Source organism: Pseudopodoces humilis, chromosome 3 (assembly GCF_049639895.1).
Source record: "Pseudopodoces humilis isolate 2021_Gansu_Grassland_sample_001 chromosome 3, ASM4963989v1, whole genome shotgun sequence".
Classification (NCBI taxonomy): Eukaryota; Metazoa; Chordata; class Aves; order Passeriformes; family Paridae; genus Pseudopodoces; species Pseudopodoces humilis.
The window spans coordinates 6,487,974-6,511,106 of NC_142202.1; the positions used below are offsets into that span (position 1 = coordinate 6,487,974).

The 23,133-nt window shown below is 38.5% G+C and overlaps 1 protein-coding gene across 5 annotated transcripts in view; it reads left to right on the top strand.

Annotated features, from left to right (window-relative positions):
• Nucleotides 1-23,133, top strand: part of MACROD2 (mono-ADP ribosylhydrolase 2) — an 848,220-nt gene that overhangs the window by 201,115 nt on the left and 623,972 nt on the right. The gene's annotated exons all lie outside the window — the stretch shown is intronic.

Here is a 23,133-nt window from a genome sequence, read left to right on the forward strand (position 1 = left end):
CATATATTTTCCTGCAGGAGAATGGCTTTCTCAAAGCATGTTAGCCTTCAACCTTGGCAAGTGTAGAGGTACATCTGCAGTATTATGATTGAAACATTATACCTGCTTATTCTAAAACTGACATGAGAGGTGACAAATGACAGAGGCATTACTGGGTCAGGTGAAGTCTTTGTCATAATCCCTTTTCCCTGAACTTTTAGCTGGTGCAGCAAAGAGAATCCTGTTTCGGGGATTATTAACACCACCTGCTACAGAATTCCTTTGGGAAGGACTGGAGTGCTTTGGATTCAAGCACTGGCTTTGAAACATGCAGGAAAATGGCACAATCTCTGCAGACACCCTAATGACTACCTTGGGTTTGGTACAAACCAGTCTTTCCACTGCAAAAATGTGTTATTATGGATATAAATGCTGTTTCTCCCATTGCAATGTAAGAGTGAATTTTCAGTGAATTCCTTAAGTTCTTGTGTTTGACAGGATTCAGAGGTACAATCTGCTGCAAGGAATTGTGCCGCAGGGTTGAACTGATCCCTGGTTGAAGCCCCTTAGTTTTGGTTAGCACAAGTAGAAAGCTCTGACTCCATTATACAGGATTTTTTACTTCTCTTTCTTCTCAAGCACTGTTCATGTTTTGTAAGTTTTGCTTTGTGTCTGGTTCATGCACAAGGCAGTTTCTTCCCTCAGGAAGAAAGAGTGAAAAGCCTGTGGGAAAAGTGTTTTTCGCTTTGGTCGACTACTTCTGTCCTATTTCTCTAGTGTAGCTGCGACCCATTGGCAGGGCAGGAATGCTGCGCCTCCCTGACTGGCTGTGGGGTGTGTACAGGAGAGCAGAGATGAGAGATACCTGTCCAGGACCTGGGCACCAAGTTTGACTCCTGTTCACCTCCCATTCCTATGCTGGCTTGCGGAATTTTTCAAAACGCAGATGAAGGAAAGTGCCTCCGTAGTCGGGAGCTGCCTGAGGCGGAACAGGCAGAGCAGAGGAACAGGCAAAGCCCTGGGCTCTTTTCATCACAATCTCTGATTGCAGATCCCCCTGGAACTAGGAGGTGAATCTGTCCCTTTGTATTTCTGAGTGAAGTGAGTGCTGATTGATTTGTCAAGTGATTACACGCTCAGATGAGATACTGGGATGTACAGTTTGATTCTTATTCAGCACCACAGCAGTGCCCAGGCGAAGCTTCATACAGCACAAAGAAGATTGTAGTCATTGTAGGAGAACGTGTACACAGAAATCACCTTTCTGAATGGCTTTTTTTGAACCTTACTCACCATTGCCTAAGTTTGTTTTCCCTTGGCAGAGTTTTCTGACTTTGCCCTTGCAAAAAGCAGAATCTGCTGTTTAACTGTTGCCCAGAAGGACCTGTTTCCAGATAAACAATTCCAATGTGAGCTGGAGTTAATTGCCTTTTTTTAGGTTTGTCTCTTCCTTTCAACCTCAGGGCCACGTACCTAGGCCATGAGGATGTTTCAACTTACCAAAAAGAGCTTTTAACAAAGGTTCTGGTTGCTAGGCATGTTTATACGTTGGAAGATGTTGCTCCTGTGAATATGAATGCTAGCAGGTCTTCTTTCAGCAGAAATGCCCCCTTTCTCTCTCAAAATGAACTCCCCAAGACCCAGCTACCCATATTTTGTTCCTGGCTGACCATATCGTTCTGCCATCCCATTGCTGACATCATTGCAACATACTATTTACAGAGTCAAATTTACAGTGTTAGAGAATCTGCAATCTCCAAAGCTGTTCTCTACAGTTTGGAGCTTTGAAGCCTAAAAAGAGGTGGCATGTTGCACAGTTTTTAGGAAATATGTGGGTGCTGTGTACTACAGTCACAATTTCCTAATATACGTGTGTTTCTTGAAAGGTAATTTTCAGTATCTGAGGCATAATGTGCTAAAAGTTATTTTTTTTTCTTATTATTCAGAAGAGGATTTTTGTATAAGACAATCTTAATCAGTTTTTATGCTGTGACTTGAATGTAGTGTGGTATCTGAGCTAATCTTGGAGTCTATTTTAGAAATTTGAGGCTATTTAAAACAATTCTTGGCGTAGTAGTTGCATTTCTAAGCAGCGGCTCTTTGCTTTGGTGTAAGCAGCGTTTTTTCTATTTCACATTAATCACACATGTTCAGAAGAAGTGACTCTCTGATTAAGGACATAGCAGAAGAAAAAGAATAGTTTTTTAAGTTTTATTGCCATCAAGCCACTACGAAAATTATTTTTTTTAATACATGCTAGAATTTTGAGTTCCTTTGAAGTTGTGGGTTTGAGTTGATTGTGAGCTCAACCAAAGCTCTTTCCCCTGTCGTTTGGGCATCTGAAATCAGAGAAATAGCTACTAATACTTATTTGTTTGGCCAAGATGTGGTTGGATGTTACCAGATTAAAACTTCTGGGTCTGAAAACGGAGCAAAGAATGAGAAAGATACAAATTGGTAAAGCAAAGGCAGCCTAAATATTAAATATGAAATTTATTTTTTTTCCATGTATTGGAAGAAACACCAATGAAGAGGGGGCTGAATTGGTGAGAATTAAAAACATGACTGCTGTGCTGGAGTGAGTCTGAATCCCTCAGTTGTCTGCAAGTCACTTGGTGGTGGTGGTCAGAGGCTTAGGGAATCCCTTGGCACTGGCTTTCTTTGCCTTAGGGGCAAGTGTGGTTGTCTGTCTGTCCATCTAAATATGTTTGTATACACAAATACATGAATTTAGAAAATTTAATTTCTGCTTTAATGCTCTCACTTTTTGGACAGTTGTTACAGTTGCAAAGGGTTGTTTGAGACCAGCTGGGTAAAATTATCTAAACTTCAGGGACTTGCAAGAACTCAAAACACAATTAGAAAAACTTGAGGTGTGTTTTGAATTGATTGACAAGCCACTCAGCATGGGCCTGATCTTTTGAAGTCTCAGAGCAGTGTAGCTTTTTGGGTGGACCTTTTTGTTTGTTTATTCCTTCTCTAGAAATCAAGTTTCTGAGTTTCTCTGAGAGGTCAGGAAAAAAAACACTTTCAACTCATCTTAGGGCAAAATAATGCTGCTCCTCAATGGTTTGTCTTCTTAGTGCTGGCATGGAACCCAAGCAGAATTCTACTCTATTCTGCTTGAGATTTGTAACAACCTCTCCCAGTACCTCTTGAATTACCAGTGGTAATCCAAAACACTGATATTCCTTGCAGATGGAGGTGGTGGTGTCCAGATATCAACACAGATTATTTAGGAAGTGAGGATAATTCATAAATGAATACCAGAAAATACCAAAGGGTATATTGTTCTGTTGTCCTCAAGGCAGAGCAAGAGAGGATTGTGTGTCTTCCTTGTCACTGCTTCATGGACAGAGCAGGGAAAAGGGGAGATGTGTGCACGGTCTGGGAGGAAATCGGGTTCTCATTAGAAAAAAGGCATGAATAAGATGAAAGGGACTGTGTGTAGTAGTTAAATGTTATCTGGATTGCTGCTGGATCACGGCATGAAAGGGAGGCCTTTTGAGAGGAAGCAGCAAGACAATACGGTCTTTCTGGGCACAAGATCATTGTCTCGTGTCTGGAGTGATCTCTGGAATCTAGTTCAGGGAGTAATTTTAAACTTCCTTTAAACATCACTGACTGGTTGAAGTGATCAATGTTTTTATTTCGTTTTGTTGACACATTTTGGTGGCTCGTTTTAAGAAGTGTATGGCTTTCTACTGACATCCACAAACAAGAACAGGCAAACCAAACCCAGGCTCTGCATGACAGTTCGTATGTGTGAGGATTTCTCTCTGCACTGGCCATGTGCTAAATGTTTAACTTCCTTTGGACAGGATAGTACATTTTTAAAAATAAATATGCCGTATTAAGAAGATGGCAATTGTATCTTCACTGCCAGTCTGGAATGTGCCATGTGTAAAATGGAAATAAATCTCTCTTGGAAAAATAAAGATATCCCGTGAAACACAGGCAGGGAATATAACTCGTTCCTTTATTCCAGAGGTATTCTGATGACCAAAGCAGATACAGAATTCCTGCGTGTTATGGTGTTCCGTAGAGTTACGCATCTATTTCCTTACTTTAGCGTTTTGACACTTCATGAAACATACAATCATCTGTGTTGGAGTAATTTATTTGCAATCCTAAAAGGTAAAGAGAGTGCTGATGCTCTCCCAAGTTTCTTTGGCACATACATGTATCTTTTCCTGCAAAGTACTGCAAATAACAAAAAGTAATTCTCCATTTCATTAATGCACCTCAGCTTTGTTATTTGAACTTCCTGTCTCATATATGTAATAAGTGAAAAGGAAATGAGACTTTGGAGGAGATAATGTAAACACACAATATTTCTGTGGTTTCACTGAAATGAAATGAATGCCTTTTGTAAAAAGGTAATTATTGTATTCAGAATTTAATGTGGACCTGGCCAAGTCTGTAGTGCCTTCATTATTTCAGGCATTATGAAATACAGTATTTCATACTGTAAATATAAAGGTGCTTTATTATCTGCTGACTTTTGTATGTAAAGCAAAAAGAAAACAAAAACCAGTTTTCTTCTCTCTCGAGTCTCGTCAGTTTCCTCTCATCAGTCTCTCAATGTTTGTTAATTTAGAGATAGGGACAGTTTAATTTTTGGTACATCAGATTTCACTGCAAGGGTGTGTTCTTACATGTGCTACATGTAGGTAAAATAAACTGAGAATAAAGTAACTTAAACATAACACAAAAATATTTAAATGAGTGCTCCGACCTCCCTGCTTGCAACCTCTTCTCTAATTCGTAACTCTTTTGTCCTGGATTATTTTCCCACCCTTCCAAGTAGGAGTTCCACAAGTCCATGTTTCTGTCTCGTTTCCTTCCCCTGCCCCTAAGCTGTTGTGATTCAGTCCTTAGATTAAATAGTCCAGACGTGTTCTTAAAAGTATTGCATTTTTTTGGCTGAAACTTGTTCCTCTTTTTTGTTTCTGTCTTTGTTTTTGTTTGTTTGTTTGTTTGCTTGGTGTTTTTGGTTTGTTTGTTTGCGGGGGCTTTTTTGCCTATTCTAAAGTGTAAAATTTAAAACCTGGTGAAGACAAAACTCTTGTCCTTCTAACAGATTTAAATATTTTTTTCTTTTTACTGATACATTTAATCCTTCTTTGCATTACGAGTTCTAGAAATGAAAAGAGATTTGTATCTCTGCTGTGTAGATTTTGCCTTTGAATACTTAATTCATGTCAGTTTTGACCACTGTCTATCTCTTTATATTATACAATATTGGAATTGCAGAATGATAATTTTTTTCATGTTTTTATCCCTCTTCCTTTGGGCAGATCTGTGGGCTGGGGATTGAAAAGTAGATAAGTCCACTCAACCAAATGCCCGTCGGCCTCACTTTTATTTTTAGTTCCTGCATTTTGAAAAATAGAAAAAAACCCTCTTTTTGGTTCTGAATCTAATAAAATGGCCTAGACCTAATCTGTGAGTAGCATATTTAGATTAGCTTCATAATCCTAAGAGAAGGAAATATTCGTAAGGTGATTTGTGTGTGTCACATTTAGATTACAGAGACGACTGCAGGAATTACCTTTGGTCTTTTAATGGCAACTAAAGTGCTTTTTATGCCCTTACCAAATACATGAACAAGGACACAACACCTGCAATACTTGTCATTTTAGAAATTTCACCTATATTGTCAAAGTTTCGCATAGACTTCTTTTAAAATACAGAATTAGTGCTATGCTGTCTGGTTTGTGTGTTTGCTTAGGAATGATAAATAGTATATAAGTATCAGAAATACTGTGTCTAGTTCTGGGCTCCCCAGTACAAGAGAGATGTGGAGCTTAATTGGCTGTTAAAGGCTTTCCTGTGGTCTGAAATATCTGAGAACCCCCACACATCCAGCAGCTACAAAGGGTTTGGTGAAGGTTGGCCCAGGGTTTTTAAAGATACAGGAGTCTGAATGATTAAAGTGAAATACCTTTCTCATGCCAGAAAAGGATTCAAGATGCCTTTTAGCATCCCATATTTCTCGGTTCGCTTCTCATGCAGGCAGCTTTAGAGAGGAAAATGCGGAGAAATGTGTCAAACTCCAATATATTTAAAACCTGATCTTTGAGAAAAGGTTGACAGACTTGGATTTGTTCTGTATAAAAGAGAATAGTGATCAATTGTTTTCTGTGCCTGGTGGCTACATTAGCAGAAATACCAGCTTAAAGTTGTAGCAGGGGGAGAGACTTCCTCCTAAAACTAGGAGGAAGTCTCAGCTACATAACTATTAAATAGTAAATAGGCAGAAAAGCTTTTTAAATTTGGGCCAAATTTTTGGCAGGGATAACATAGATATTTAAGTGGTATCAGAGAGCATGACATGATGAGCTGGGTGAATTCTTGAGATCTGTTTTAATTTCTATGCATTCTGTCTGCAGCATTATCTACTTATTTACATCAGCATATTAAGAGAGACTTCAGGGGGATTTTTTGGGTGGAAAACCTGGAGTTTCTGAGGAATCCTTCACTTATTTAGATATATTTAATTGGACATCCAAGCAAAGGAGGTGTCAGATTATAGAATTGAGCTTTATTGCTGCTGGATAAGGAGGGGAATTAAGAGATTGCCAGAAATTGCATTAACCATCCGAAGTGCAGCCTTCTTGAAATACTCTGTCTGGATCATCCCTAGAGCCATCCACATCTTCAGCACGTTTCTCCCATGAAATCAAATCAAATACTGACAGACGCACCAAATTTTTTTGTGGGATATCAGCAAGCTAAATTTTCTGTATAAAATCTATCAAGTCCCAGTGAAAAATATGTTGGTAAACAATAAACAATGTAGGGATGTGAACACCTTATTGTCCTCAGCAGTATAAAGGACCAGAGGAGTATTTTAGGACTCTTCTTCAGCAGCCCAGTACATAGAATAGGAAGAGCTGATGTCTCAGTCATCATTCTAAGTACACATATAATTAACATTCTTAACTTCTATCTAAGTATATAGACATTCTCTGTGGAATTGAAATGGTTTTATTTCAATGACTATAGAAACATTTTGCACAGTCCTCTGGTGAGTATGAAGTGCTAACCCATGCTTTATAATAAAAGATATTCCAATAGTAGACTATAACTTTGCTAATAATGTTAGTTCAGTTAACAGATGATCACTTGCATGCAGAACCCTTCTGGGAGGTTCTTTGATGTAAACTATCGCCTTTAAGTGACAGAGAAATTGCTATTGCAAGCCCTAATATGCTGGTTGTGTAACACTGTAGTACTTTTGAATTTGCAGTGGGAAACACAGGCTCTTGTTATGGCTGGAGCAGTGAAATCGAGTCCATTTACACGCTGCACTGAGATACACTTTTCCTGGGTTGTGTCAACAACAGGCTGGTGTGTTCCAGAGCTGATAGGCCAATAGCAGACTTGGGTGCTGGAGAAATACTGTTCTTACATGTGAATATCAATATTGCAAAGATATGTCCAAAACCTGAAGGCTTGAAAAGATCTGTGTTTTGTATCCTCCATAATACTCCCCCTTCCCTCTTCTCCTTTGTATCTTTCATTTTTGTGTTTTCTTTGTGATTGTTAGCCTTGAATTTTAGTAAGTGTTGCATTGTCTTCTCTGGGTATCTGTTGGGAACTTCCTCAGTCTTTAAATCTAAGAGTAAGGACTCATTAACAGCTGGGCAATGTCTTGCATTCCTGCATTCATAGTCATTGAATATTAAGAGAGATTTGGTCATAAAATAATACTAAATAGTGGTTTAAAAAATCTGTGTGAATGTTGTTTTTCTCTGAATCAAATTTAACTCCTCTCTTATCTGGAATATTACTTTACCACTTTTCTATACTGTTACCTATGAAAAATGGTATAGAAAAAAAAAAGTTGAGTCTTCTTAGTTAAAAATTTAAAAAGCAGTGTATCTAGAGGTCTTACATCTAAAAATCTAACAATCTAAAAAAAATCCTTTCTCTGCAGGAATACCAATTTAAAAGATGACTAATTTCTAGGAAGACCCATTTAAAGAGATAAAGGATTATGCAGTCTTTAAATATTGATCCTTTATGCACAAATACATGTGCTTTTTCTTGTACTTTGTCAGGAGGACTTGGATGATGGTGTGCAATATTAGATCATTGTGTAGAAGGAAGAGATATTATCTTCTTAGTCATCGGGAATTACATAAATTCAGTATCTGTGCTTTGTGTGGAGTGTGTTCCACATAAAAACTCAGAGTTGATATACTTTGGCTCTACTATGTTGCTTAATAAATTGATATTTTTTTAATTGTTACAGTGTTATTCTCTGTATTCATTTGCTTTATATGAATTGAAGGTTTCCACAAGTGAAATCACCCAAGCAGGTATTTTGATAGCTCACACAATGGTGTTACAAACTTCAGTCCTTTGGAAAGGTATGAGAGTTGATCAAACGTCTGCGAGCATTTGTTCTTATCGATAACAGGGATACATCTATTTAAAGCTAGATTGAGACAATCAGGGTTTTTTTTAACCTCTGCAAGGTGATTAGACCTTTCAGGAATGTGGGAGTGATGAGGTAGAAGATTCAGTGTTTCATTACTTAGTCCCGAGCTGTGCAGATTGCACCCTCAGTTTTCAGGTCTGAAAGCTGAGACCCATTTAAAAGTTAACTCTAGCAGTCTAGAGAATTTTAATTTCAGATAAAATAGTATAATAGTTCATGCTGTTTTTCACTCACAGTGTCAAATGTCATTAATCTTTGTGTCAGTTTTAGAGGTTTAGGAAAAGCCAAGCACCTGATTACAAAGTACTTAGAGGATGCTAAATGCAGCTGTTTAAGGAAGGGCAGTGGTGGGTGGGGTGGGTACATGGGTGAAAGAGGATGCTTGCCCAGATCCTTTGCCTTGTGATAAATTTTATGCAAGTTCAAAATCGGTATTTAAGCAAATAATATTTTTTTTTACTATTCTGAGCCTTAGTGCATAAAAATATTCATAGTCTGAGAGAGAAATCCAGATTACAAGTTTTCTTTATGACTATGTATTCTAAATCTCCTGAATCATATTGACCCTTTTATTGCAGTTGGTCTGTAAAGTGCAAAGCATCTCACCCTTCCCTGAAATGGAAGAAATGCAGAAACCTACAATACATCAGGAGAGGGTTAGAGATTGATGAACTCAATATTTGAGGAAAGTACTGAAACATCATCATGAGATCAAAATGAAAGGGCAAATAAAAAGAGCTTAGGTCAGCTTTTAAAATGTAATATTCTTTGGCTAAGATCCTGCTTCTTCATGCTTCGATTTAATCTGTCAGGGCAAAAGGGCAAAGGTTCACATGATTGCTGGGGAGGGTACAAGATGCATGACAGAGCAATTTGCTGAGTTTCTCTAGATGAGTGTAGACAAAGCTTGCATGTCTTTGCTCTTTGTCTGACAGTAGCCTTTAACATAGGCTTATTGTTCACTTTTTGGGTCACTGAAAGGCATTTATAAGGTATTTGTGCTGCAGAAAGCACATGAAACTGTTTTCTAATTTGTCTTAATTGCTTGTCTCAGTAAATGGTTAATTCCCGTTTGTATGTGCTCGGCAGTTTAGAAAAAAAGGTGTTTGTTCATATTGGAAATCTCTGTAATTGCCAAAAGCTCTTGGAGGTGTTGGTGGATGATCAGCTCTAGACCACCTAAACCCATGTATTGTCACTTCTCATATTTCACTTTCAAAAATGCTAGATGATTATTTTATGATTTGTCTCACTTTGCAGAGGTTGTACTTGGTCCTCTTTGGAGCAATGTTTTGTCATTTGAGATTGTGTTCTTGATTTCCTTTGGTGATGCATGTGTGTTAACCCTTCGTTGTGCTGTTAAAACCCATGTACTCAGATTGGCCCTCAAGTTACTGACCAGTACATGTCTCTCTCCAAGTCAATCAGGTTTTGGTAGCAAATAGAAGGAAATGTGTGAGCAAAGACACATGCCTAAAAGTGTTCTCATTTGGCCATAACACAGTTATTTCTACATCAGGAGAGAGTTCCAAAAGTCTTCTATTCTGAGCATTACCACAAATACGCACATTTTCTAAGCAAAATGGAACAGTGCTGGCTTTTCAGGCTTGTAAATCGAATTATTGATCCTGCAACTGATTATTCCCAAATAGAAGGACTTTCCAACCAAATGCAATGGTTTGTTTCAGAAATTTGTCAGAGATTTGGAATTGAAGTCCACACAAAATATCATCTCGGTTTAAATAGTTCAGTAGCTTGGTAGACTTTACAGAAATAAGTTAGAGGCTTCATGTCTCTTGCTTCATTTAATTCAGCTATACTCTGCTGATACTGAGAGAGATAAAATGTTTTGAAAACCTAAGTTTGCCATTAGCTGGACAAATGTAATGTCTTATATGCGTCTTGCATATTATAGTAACGTTCGGTAAATTGCTCATAGTAGCGACAAATGACTTAGATCAAGGTTAATTTTGGTAAGGAATAGCAAGACCACTGTTAGACATAAAATAGAGAGGGTAAGACTTTGCACTGTATTTGGACAGTTCTTAAAAGCAGTCTTAGTCTGTGTGCAGAGTCATTCCCACTGCATTTCTCAAGAAAAGAGGAACATGACTAATGAGCCTACAGCAGATCATTTTACAGTCCAAGTTTGTATCATCATATTAAGCAATGAGTGATAGGAATTTAAAGGAAATTATTCAATGCATCACAGCACTCTGGATCTGTGTAGTGATTCCCAGCAGCCAATATAGTCATGGCATGCAGGACATCAGTTTGCCAATACTTCAGAATTTGGGAGAAAAGCACTGCTTGTTGGTCAGACTTAATAATCATCTTAAAGTCATGTTCTTTGCTTTATTTCCTGATTTTTAATAACTGCCTTTGAGTGTTTCAGTTGCTTGATTTGAAGAGAAAAATTACATTAGGCAGCCCATAATGCTTTGGACTGCTGACCTGAGGCTCCGTGTCCAGACACAGAGAACAACTTGAGCAAAGGTCAGCACCTGAGCAGTGCAAGCTGCACAGTCAGAGAGGGGACCTAAGGCTGAGGCTTAACTAAGAATCCTGATATGAATGTTTACCAAGTGCCAGCCAGAGTTTGGAGCAATTTGAGCTGAGCAATGCTTCCCTTATCAGTTGCCTAATTTTGGCTTGTATTTTTCAAAGGTATAATTCCACTGTTTTGACAGACATGGTGGCCTATTCATAGCCTTGGAAATTCAAGACAAATAACAACTGTTAGAGAATGCTAACCTGCTGGCTTTGGAAGTAATAGTAATTGGATATAATTTTTGTGTGTTATCTAAATTCACACTGCTAATGCACGCACCTGCCCAGCATCATCACCTGATCTGTGTCCATAGAGACACCCTGCCTCAATGCCCAGGAGGAGCTGGGCCTGAAGAGCCTTTCCTATTGTATCATTTCTCTATTTTACCCTGACTGAACACATTTTCAGGACTGTTCCAGTTCCTTGAAAGAGAAGCAAAGAACTTTTTTCAAAATCATTTGTTTGCAAAAGTCGCAGGAGCAATGAAAACCAGTGTTAACATTTAGATCTTTTAAACAAATTAAAATTAAGTGGAATTTTTGTTTTGCCTCCAAGTATTTTGTGCTGCATCGTAGGATAAATCAGTGTTCAAGATTCTAAGTAGGTTTTATTATTTGTTATATCTTCTCTATTTTTTTATTATTTTTGGCAAGCCTTCCTCTGCTGATGCTTATGTTGACATTTATTCTGATTAGTTTAAATGAAGGTTTTAACCCTGTCTTTATCCTTTTAGATGGCATTGCTTATGAAAGAGTAGGAATAGGAATTGTATCTATCTATGCAATGCATTTAGGTAGTTTGTATTTAATGTCTGTAACAACACATTTATTTTCTGAAGGAAATGAACCATGCACTTTCTGTGAGAAATCTGTGTTCCTATGTTCAGTGGCTCAATGGAAAATTCCCTTTTCAGGTAGCATTTTTGCTGTACTGAGGACTATAAACCTTTGAAGTGTTTGTGCTTCTGACTGTGCAAAGGCTGGGAAGATTGTCCTGTGTTTATGTATCCAGTGATGGAAGGTGCATGGATTCAGGGTGGTGGTTTTTGTTTGCTTGTTTATTTATTTGATTGTATTTTTAAATGAAAAATAAATGGCACTGAGATGTCCTGTTTCATTCCTTCTGGGTCCAGTTTGGTAAGTTATTGGATTCCTGTGACTGTTACTGCTGTGGTGTGAGGTGAGGGCACTCAACAACCCGTTGATCTGATCACATTTGAACCTCTTCCTGGATGGTGCTGTTACTGATTTTGAATTATTTTGTCTTTCTCTCATTTGTGTCTGCATGTTGGAGAATTTCTACCTGCAGAACTTACATGAGACTTGCCTATAAACATTTTCAGTGAAATGCAGATACAATCCAGCTTTTCTTAATTCCTACTTTTTCCTTAATTTAAAACCTTCCTTTGTTGCTTTTGACTGAAATATGAATAGGATAAGGGGAACCCTTTTACTATTGGGATAATAGAACAAAGGAAAACAATCCAAGATAATAGTTTCCTTTCACTGGTTTTGTGAGATATGCTTCAGGAAAACATTTGTTCCTACACAACCTGTTTCATTGACTGGAGAATATCATACCCCAGGCAGATGGAGAGTATGTATTTGTAGGGAGCACAGTGTTCATTCCCTATAAACTAAAGGGTTTTCATGTTCTTGAGGCCTGTCATTTGAAGAAGAATTTTAGAAGAATAGTAAAACTAAAGTTGGTTTGCATTTTCCAAGGGAAAGTGCTCATTTTGATAAAAGCCAATCCTTCACATCCATAGCCTACATAAATGATGCATAAACTATCTGGATTAAATCATCAAATGCCCAGAATGATTTCTGCAGGCTTGCATATCGAGAGGCATTGGCATTCAGTTACCTGGACAAGTCAGTAATCATTCCCACAGGGGTAAAATCTGGCATCACAAAGTATCCAAACCAAACATACAGTTAGTTAGTTGATATAAGAAACCTTTTGTCTTGTTTAAGTATATATTCCAGTTTATGTGCTGCTAATAGTACACCTAACTATTCTAACACCTTTTCTAACTAGCATTGGAGTTTTTTTCATCTGAAGGTGAAAAAAATAACTAGAGTTGGTCTGAGCAGTCATTAGTATTGGACTTTTTTGTTTTGTGGACAGAGTAAGAAGACAGATGAATAGGAAAGCTGAAGAAGTTATGTTCTTAAGACTAACACAGAGTAACTCCTTACTCTATTTGCTTATATCACTTTGTCTGCAACTGTGGGTTTTGACAATGTAGTATTGGCTTATTTTATGGTTATGAGCTGAACAGAAGCCTCCCTTTTGTCATATAAATAAATTTGAGAGCTCCTAAGGAAAATAAAAATCTATGTACCAAAACCGTTTATAACAACTTCTGACAGTGAAGGATATCTGTCTCCAATGAAACACTGGTGACTGATTTGGTTTAGTTACTCATTGATTTGCAGACAAAAAGATAATGACAAATTATGCAAACTGGTCTAAAAACTAATGTTTGTTACCCCGAGCATTTACTTTGCATTTTTCAACCCACTTTCCAACGTTTTACATTGCTATAGCAGTAACTGAACTTGAAAAGTAAGTGGTAATTGATGTACCAAACCTGCTATAGTGTGATTTAGGTTATCCAGTAAGTCTGGCTTCTCTCTGACAGTAGAGAGATGGCATAGCATGTTTCAGATGATTAAAGCCAATCTAAGGCTTGAACTGAATGTTGTGCATTTAAAAGTAGTGTGCATGCAGAATATTGCTTGAAAATGTGGAAGAAGTGGATGTTATTTCAAAACATTAAAAGAAACAAAACACATTCATGTAATTAGTACCCTAAGGAAAGGAATCAAAGCTATGTAAGATAATTAAAAAGGCTTGTGATAAGCACAGCTTCTAAACTAATTTGTTGTGGATGCACTATTTTGATTTCTTGTGATGGCTACCTTCTTGGAATCTCGTTTGAGAGGTCAAAGTGAGTCCCAGGAGCTTATCAGGCTCAGACAAATAACAGTCGTGTTATAAAACAGAAAATAATGCAGGGAGGAGAGAGGAGAAGGGCACAAAAGTACATTTGGAAAGGTCAAAGATATTCTCACAAGTACTGGTGGTCAGTTTTCTACTGATTTGTATATTTTATGTTTTAAGAGTGTTTGTTTTATTGTGTTGTAGAAATAGTACCAAATTTAAAGTAATCTATTCTAAAGATAATAAAGCCGATTATTAAGGGTGGTATATTCTTAACCTTATCTTTAATTTACAAAGATCATAAATCTACTTGAACAAGGGCAAGACCACTATCTAGAAAGCAGATGTGAGAGCCAAGAGCTTTGGATTTTTTCCAGGTGGTTGTTCTGGGCTGTGTACCAGATCTACGTGCAATAGTAAGAAATTATTTTCTGGGAACCATCCACAGTAGAGTGACCACTTGGTCCAGAGTTGCAGAGAGGATATTCTCCAGCCTGCTACAGGTGAGCCATGAGTGCTTGCTCTATCCCAGGAAATTTGCTCTCCTTTCTTGGATCCGTGCACAAATGGTGCCTTTTTATTTTTTAATTTTTATTTCTCTCATTATCCTTCGTGAAATATACTGAAATGGTGTTTGAAACACTTGTGTGGCAAAGCCTTGTGAATGTCATTTTCAGTGAATGTTTTGAACAGTACTGAAGCAATTTGGAAACACCTTTTAGTACACAAATTAATTAGCAGTCTTGTTTTTTTGTCATATGTGAAACAAGGTTTTATCTTCTTACTGTCCACATTTCTCTAAAGCAGTTGTAGTCAGTGATAAAAGGTACAAGGAAGTCACAGCTGTGAGTCAGAAGGAACATTCTCATGTTTTCTTTTTATTTTAACTTAATTCCTATCCAAGTTTGTTCTTCTACTTTTAAACCATATCCTTCCTGTTATCAGTAGATGCTCCCTAATTAAAAGCTTCGAAAATGTAACATAAATTAAGTACAGAGGAAGGAGTCAAGAATAAACAAATGCTTATAACTAGCTTGCTGTGAGTCAGGGGTGTAGCTGGTTTGCATGGATGGTTGAATAAAGCTTAAAAAACACCCAAGCTGTAGATGCTGAGACAAAAAAACTTGGAGAAAGCTGGATTATTGCCTGAGACAAAAAGCCCTGTATGATTCAGGAGTTGGAAATACAAACTGGATCATTAGTGATGTATTCCTTGTCTTTCTGTCTTAATGATACCGGCATGAGTGAATCTAGATGTCAAAACATTCCTTGAAATTTTTGAAAGTCAGAACTGGTAACTGGTGTTTTTTTTCATTATCACGATGATTTTTTGTGTAGTGAGTTACTGCTTCTGACCCAGCTCCTCTTCAGCTCTGTGGAACTGAAAGTCTGCTGAAGGACGGGTGAAACATAATAAAGTACATCTCAGCAACAGTAATTCTGAAGCCATTGACACAAATTATTGCTATTATTGCTGTGGTAGATAGTGCTGTGTCAGGCTGAAATTGCATTTGGGCGCCTTTTAAGTTTCTCCACTCTTCTCTGCAGTTGGGCAGAACATCAGCTCAAGACCCCAAGGGCCATGTTAATTACAGCATCACTTTGCAAATTTACTTCCACTTTTTTTGGGAGTGTTAATGTCAGCAGTGTATTCTAATTTCCTCAATTCAGATAGCAGTGATTCTGCCAAAAATAGTTACCTTGGAGTTTCTTATGGCCAGCTACATGATGATTTTTCATATTGATTTCTACCGGTTTTATTTTTATTTTTTTTTAACAAATGTGTGAAATGGTTCAGCTTGTAGAATAAATTACCTTGTCACACAGTGAAAAAGATAAACTTCTTCTTTCCAGCCAATGCTCATGCCAAAGAGAATAACTAGTAAGAAGAGAAGTACCTGGCTAGGATGTGAAAAAATGTGCTAATTACTTTTGATGGGAAAATGAGATTTTAATTTAATGTCTTCTGATACATTCAAGACACTTGATATTAGTAATGAACAAAGAAAATCAAGAGCAGCTTTACATTCTGAGGAACTAGCTATCAGAAACTGAGCTAAGATTACTGATATCTAGCTTTTCATATTATTCAAATAGACAGCATCCACATTTCCCTCAATTTTTAGGGCTTTTTACATTCCAGTATTTGAGAAGTTGGAGTGAGACAAGAACTTGACAAATTCTCATAACCACTTGAATAATACCTTTACTCTCAAACATGCCATGACATTAATTGTACGAATATTTAGCATCGCTAAAGGAATTTTCATCATCTTGAAATTGAAGTTGTAAAGGACTGTGCACAAATAGATTGGAAATGTTAATTCCAGTGTACAGATAAGAAAAACTAAGCAAAATAATTTTGTATATTTTAATGGTGAGATGTTTGAGGAGGTGGCATTACATTAATCAGTTCTCTTATTTCCCATCTGTTCCTTGAGCAGCTGCATGTGCACGGATTTTTCTCTTTCCCCAGTTGTGGGCAGAGAAGAGAGACGGATGAACGGAACAGGAAAACGCGGCACTTGAGCGCACGAATTCCCTGACCCTGGCTCAGGTTTTTGGGTGTGTATGGGTAGCTGGCAGGAAGCAGCATGGGACCAGCTGGAGCAGAGATAACACAGGAGGAGCAGAGGGAGCAGGATGCTTTGCATGCTGCCTGGCCTTGTGTGATGTGGGTTTACGGAAGAAGAGTGTCACTGAGATGAAACAGGCTCAGAGTAGAGATCAGCTTGGCAGGAGCCTGTCAAACCAGTTGCATACGAAGCTCTCAGACTTTGGAAATGTTCCTGGTCTCCCCATTCCCACCATTTTCCACTCCAGCCTATGTGATCTGCAGATGTGTGTTCATCTGTCCTCTCTCAAGTGCTCCTTTTTAGACTAATATAAACTTTATTGCTATTTTCCTTTTCTCTTTTTCTCTCTTTGTTTCCTTATTTTACTTTCATTTGGTTTGATCTTCTGATTATGCCCTTCCTTACATCATCTTTGCTGTTCTACTTTCCTGATCATTTCCTGGCAAAGCCCCTTCCAGCTGCAGGGAAGGAACATACATAGCTCATTCAATATTTGCTGACCATCATATTCCCTCTGTTTCCGAGTTGTATTAGCAAATCCTTGTCTGTTTTGTCAGCTCCTGTGAGCAGGACTGACTGCTGTATATTGGACATTTAGAGAAGGGAGCTATCATTTTGAAAACTCTTTATCCATGGGTCTGTATTTGCCTATTCATAATCCTCTGTCACACAAGCACTTGAAAAATTCCATTGTGTGCAGTGCCAAGCTGTTCCTCCAGAGGCTCAAAGCTCTGTCAGCTCTCCCTAACTGGAGGGCAGGCAGCAGGTTAGTCTTGCCCACAGCAGATCACTGTGGCCATTTATTTCCATATGTTTAAAGTCAAATCAGTATAGGGTGTTTGAAAAATCTCTGCCATGAAGTTTTAAATATATAGTTTAAGCAGCTCAGGTTCCTGATGACAATCTTGGTCTCATACTGAGTCTACATACTGAGTCTTAAAAAATGTATGTGAGATTGTGCATATACCTACAGACAGCCCTGACTTGGGCTTCTTTTGTCTATTCATTACATAAACAGGTTTTTTTTTTCCTTAAAATTACTTCTCTGTCATTCTAAGTTATTATATGAAGAATTATTAACAGAAATATACTGTGATTATGGTATTTTACAAAGCATATAAAACATTTTAAAACAAGCATATTTAAGCATGTAATTTAATAATAAAACTTTATTAATATTGGGTATCAGTAAAGAACTTAAGAGCAGAATCTCCTGACTTTGATTTTTTGACTGTATCACTTGCATGGCCACATTATTCATTTGCTATGGTCAAAATGAAAAAAAGAATCTGGAATTGTTTTCATAGCCCAAGGAAAATATGTGAGCAGTAATAAGAAGACTGGCCATGTCAAAATCTGGAAACATTCTTCAAATTTGCTTTGAAAATTAAGCTTTTAACACCAAGCAACTGGCTCTCTTAAATATCTTGTTTCAAGGAAAATACTGCAAGCAATAAATTGCAGTATCAAATGGCCACTGTAACTAAATCTTGTTCTTCCTTCAGTGGCCTCAGGACAATTGGTCTAAAGTCTCCTTTAAAGAAAAGGGCTATAATTACTACTGCAATTGTTTGCTTTGCCTCAGATGTAGAAAATGTGCTTCCTCCTCTTTTGTCCTTTTTATGGCTATTTTAGCTTCATCTTTCAGTGTTTAACAGTTTATGTCTAAGTAGATTCTGTGTAAGGTTTGAAGACTGCAAATGACTAACAGGCAAATTGGCAGCTTTTCTGATAAGTTCAACATCAAAATTAATTAATATTCTAAAATAAAAATGTTGTGTTTGTTCTCAATGTACAGAAATAGTAATGTTTATATAACAAATGATCAACTGATTATACTTCTAATGAGATAAAAAAGCACACACTAATTAAAAATATTAAAAATCCGTTGGAATTTGTTCTTGCTGGAAATTAATACTCAACATTTTGCAGGACAGAGGGTCTTGGCAGATGTAAACAAAGCTGTTTCTACTCGGTTGCTGATACTTTTAATCTACAATAGAGAAAAGAGTGTTTTATGACTGTTGAGAAAAGATCAACACTAACACCTAACAGATGGGTTGTATCAGGAGAACATTTGCTAACAATACTTGATCTTAAAGACCTGCTGATACTTCATGGAAAAGATTTGAAAACCGATTCAGCATAGATTAAAGAAAAAGGCTTCTAATAACACAGATTTCACAACTGTATGAGTTGTTTTAGGGAACTAATGAAACAGATCTCATTCTCTGAATTAGTTGTTCCACATGTCAGTTTATTTGGTCGTGGGTTCTTCTGTGACACTGTAGAGTTTGGCCTCAGCATTACAAATAGACTTTTGTACATTGCATTCTTAAAATGCATGTGCAGAAACTTTTGAGACAAATAATTAGATTTACATATTTAATTGAGTTCAAATAGCAAGCACACTGTGAAAAGATCATTTGTGCAGAAACTTTCTGGCTTTTCTACCTCTCTAAGATGGCAAACCAGGCTTAAACAGTTTGTAACTGGAGATGTATAATAATTCAGAGGCAGAGGAGATGGAAATTCATTGTTTGTAAAATATTTATTTTGCTACAGCGCATGAAAGTAATGGATTTTGGGGGGCATTAAATGATTCATATTCTCTTTAAAGGAAAAAGTTCTTCTTGCTGTAGTATGAATTATTTTAAAAATACCTTTGCTAAAATCTGCTGTTAGCACAGGGCATCTCTAACTGTCTTAGGTACCCCTGTGACTGCCAGCCCAGACAGGTGGAAGCATGTCAGTGCCTTGGATGTATTCCTCTTTTTTGCCCTGGGAACTGAAGGACCAGGCCAGTGATGGTCTAAACTGGGGGGACTTAAAACTTCATTACTAAACTAGGGTTGTACCTACTTGATGTGATGCCAAAAGGAAAATGGTTAAAATCTTTGCAGCAGTGTTTGCAGGTAAAGCTCTGGTGTGTAGGATTTGCATGGGAAGGTTTGGGGGGTGGAGGGGTGGTGCTACCAGGGTGGCTTCTATGAAGCTTCCAGAAGCTTCTCCCATGTCCAACAGAGCCAATGCCAGCTGGCTCCAAGATGGACCCGCCGCTGGCCAAGGCTGAGCTCAGCAGGAGTGATGGTGGAGTCTCTGGGAGAATGTATTTAATAACAGAAAAAGGGCTGCTGTGCAAGAGCAATTGCAGCTGGAGAGAGGAGTGAAAATACGTGAGAGCAGCAGCCCTGCAGACACCAAGGTCAGCGCAGAAGGAGAGCAAGGACGTGCTCCAGGCACAAGAGCTGTGTGCCCTGCAGCCTGTGGAGGAGACCTGCACTGGAGCAGGGGATGCTCAAAGGAGGCTGGGCTGGAGCAGGCTCCTGGCAGGAGCTCTGGATCCACAGAGAGAGGATCCTATGCTGGCAGGACTTGTGATCCCGTGGGGGACTTGTGCTGGAGTAGCCTGTTCCTGAAGGACTGCACCCCATGGAATGGACCCACATTGGAAAATTTAGTGAAGGACTGTGTCCCATGGCAGGGGTCCCACACTGGAGCGGGAAAAGAGTGTGAAGAATCCCTCCCTGGGGAGGAAGGAGCAGCAGAAATTACGTGTGTGAGATGAACTGACCGCAAGCCACCCCTCTGTCCCCATCCGCTGTCTCCCTGTGCTCTTCTAGAGGAGACAGAGTCATCAGGAGTGAAGTTTAGCTCTGGAATAAGGAAGGGGTAGAGGGGAAGGTGTTTTAAAGTTTAAAATTATTTTCTCTCATTACTCTTCTCTGACTTGATTGGTAAGAAATCAAATTTCCCCAAGATGAGTTTGTTTTGCTCAATATGGTAATTGGTGAGTGATCTCTTCTGCCCTTATCTCAGCCCATGAGCCTTTCATTTTATTTTCTCTCCCCAGTCAAGCTGAGGAGGGAAGTGATAGCACAGCTTTGGTAGGCACCTGGCATCCAGCTGGGGTCAAACCACCACGGTTGAATGCTCTAGAGGTGAATTGATCCTGTGCATACAACCATCTTCTTATTGCTTGTAAATTTGTCCCCTTATTTGTGCAAAATGAAATATTCATCACTGGATGTTTGCCAAGTTTTATTCACTTTCCATATTTTTCAGGTAAAATGGCTCTCCAGTTCCCAGGAATAAGACTGGTTATTGTTTTCCTGAAATAGCTGTAATACTTCTGAGTTTTGGAGTTCAGATTTGATATTTGGCCACAGGACAAGCATCTGCCCCTGTCTGATAGTATTTTATTGCTTAGACAAGTTTTAACCAATCGTTGAATTTTCTGACTTCTTAATATTTTAACAAACATATTCAGTAAGGAGTGCATCCATGTGGAACATGGTCTGCTTCAGAGATGAAAGAGACTTCTTAGGCAAATATGTTTCCATGCAGTTCTCAAATGCAAATAATAGTGCTATTTCATTAGTATGAAAATAAGCTGAGGAACATTATTAAGAATGCAGATAATTCCATGTCAAATGTCATGACTCCTGCCAGGATATTTTTATAAATTGGTTTTCATGGCTGATTTTGAGCAGCACCTGAGCAAAAAGTAAACAAAAAGTGGCCGCATGCTCAACAGCAAAAATGAAATTTTTTAGTATTTAGGACATCCATTCCTTCTGAGTCAGGCAGATGTTATTTGGGGAAAAGCAGCCACCCATGTAGTACAATACAATGGACCAAATCAAATCTATACACATTAAGTTCAAACTAGCATTTCCTAACTCTCAAGTGGTTCTCCATACAACAATTATCTTAAAGCACACTTTTTCTGTAAAAGAAACATTTTCAATGTAGCTAGTGCTAGTGCTATCAACCTGTGTGCTGAGGAGAGCTATTTCTGAAATTGTGCAGAATAATTTGCTGCTATTACCTATCTTTAGCTGCTTTGCCCCTATTTGTAATCTTAGTTCTTTTTTTTTTCCTAAACTACTGTATATGTAAGTGTTTGCCCTTATAAAACATGTCTGTGAACATCCTGTTGCTCTCTAAGTGCTTCAAGTCAAGTGTTTGCAAATGTTTTCAGAGCGTGGCCCACATTCTTGCTGTACTTTAGGTTGCAGAGTCTGTGCCTTCCAGTTCTGATTTTATATTCTGCCTTTCTGCTTTATCAATACTTCAGCTGTTGCTCAGAAGGAAAATAAATATTTCAGGAGTATTTTGTTCCTCCTAATGCAGTCCAGCAGTGCAGAGGACCCATTGCTATCAGATAATAGCAAGCTTATCTGGAAACTTCTTAGCTCATCACTGGTGAAGCACAGATGACATTATGAGAATCTGTGCCATAACTGATATTTTTCCCATAGATACTGTAAATTCCAGGTAATGAGCAAGGAGTGCATTTCCTAACTTGTCCAAATTAGTTATATGCATCAATGCTTAACAGGAACTTTTTCATCATTACAAAAATCTGACTCTGGGAAAGAAATATATTCCTCATTCCCAAAGGTAAGCTGTTCGAATGGCAGACTCGAAGCCAAATGTTGCCTCACTGTTGAAAAAGCTTTGTTAAATCAAGCTGAATTCTGCCTCTCGTGTAAGCCTAGAAAAATATACTGTTGCCTTTATACTGGGTAAATCAGAGCTTCTGGTAACAGAGTCCGCAGCAGCATGAAAATGTCCTGTGCTTTTAGAAGAGAAACTGTAACCAGAAAACTCTGTTTACAGGCCCTTGTTACAGCTTCAGAGTATAGATATTACGCTGGGATGGGGAAAAAAAAAATCCTCCAGGCAGAAATGATAATTATGTTTTGGAAACACTTGAAGAGGGCGAAGAATATGGTCAGATTTTTCCCTGGCACTTTCTTAGTGAGCTCAGTTCTAAAACTTGTTCCACACAAATTAACCCTAGATTGGTGCCCTGGGCTGCATCCAAAGCCCTGTGGGCAGCAGGGGAGGGGGGATTCTGCCCTTCTGCCCCACTCAAGTGTGACCCCACCTACAGTGCTGTGTCCACATCTGGGGTCCAGCACAGGAAGGACATGGAGCTGTTGGAGTGAGGCCAGAGGAAGCCACCAAATTGATCAGAGGGATGGAGCAGCTTTCCTTGAGGAAAGGCTGAGAGATTTGGGATTGTTCAGCCCGGAGAAGAGAAGGCTCAGGGGTGACCTGATTGTGGCCTTCTGGTACCTGTAGGGAGCCTACAGGATGGAGATGGATTATTCACTAGAGCATGGAGTGACAGGACAAGGGGGAATGGACCCAAACTGACAGAGGGTAGGTTTAGATCAGATGTTAGAAAGAAATTCCTTACTGTGTGGACACTGAGGCACTGGCACAGGTTGCCTGAAGAAGCTGTGGCTGCCCCGTCCCTGCAAGTGTTGGATGGAGCTCTGAGCAGCCTGGTCTAGTGGGAAGTTTCCCTGCCCATGGCAGGGGAGTTGGAAATGGATCATGTTTATGGTCCCTTCCAACCTAAACCATTCTGTGAGTCTATGGTGTGTTACCTGATCTTTAGAGTGGCTTTGTTTTAAACTTGCAGTGTTTAAAGGTGTTGACATTTGTTCTTCTAGCTTACCCATTCATGACTGTTGAGGATGGTATTTTACCATGACACTGTTTCTTTGGAGGTGTCTCTTTCCCTGAGTGCTGGATGTTCACTTATATCCAGATGCCATTAGAATCAAGATTTAATATAATTTTGAGATAAGGCTCCTCTCTTCAGTGGA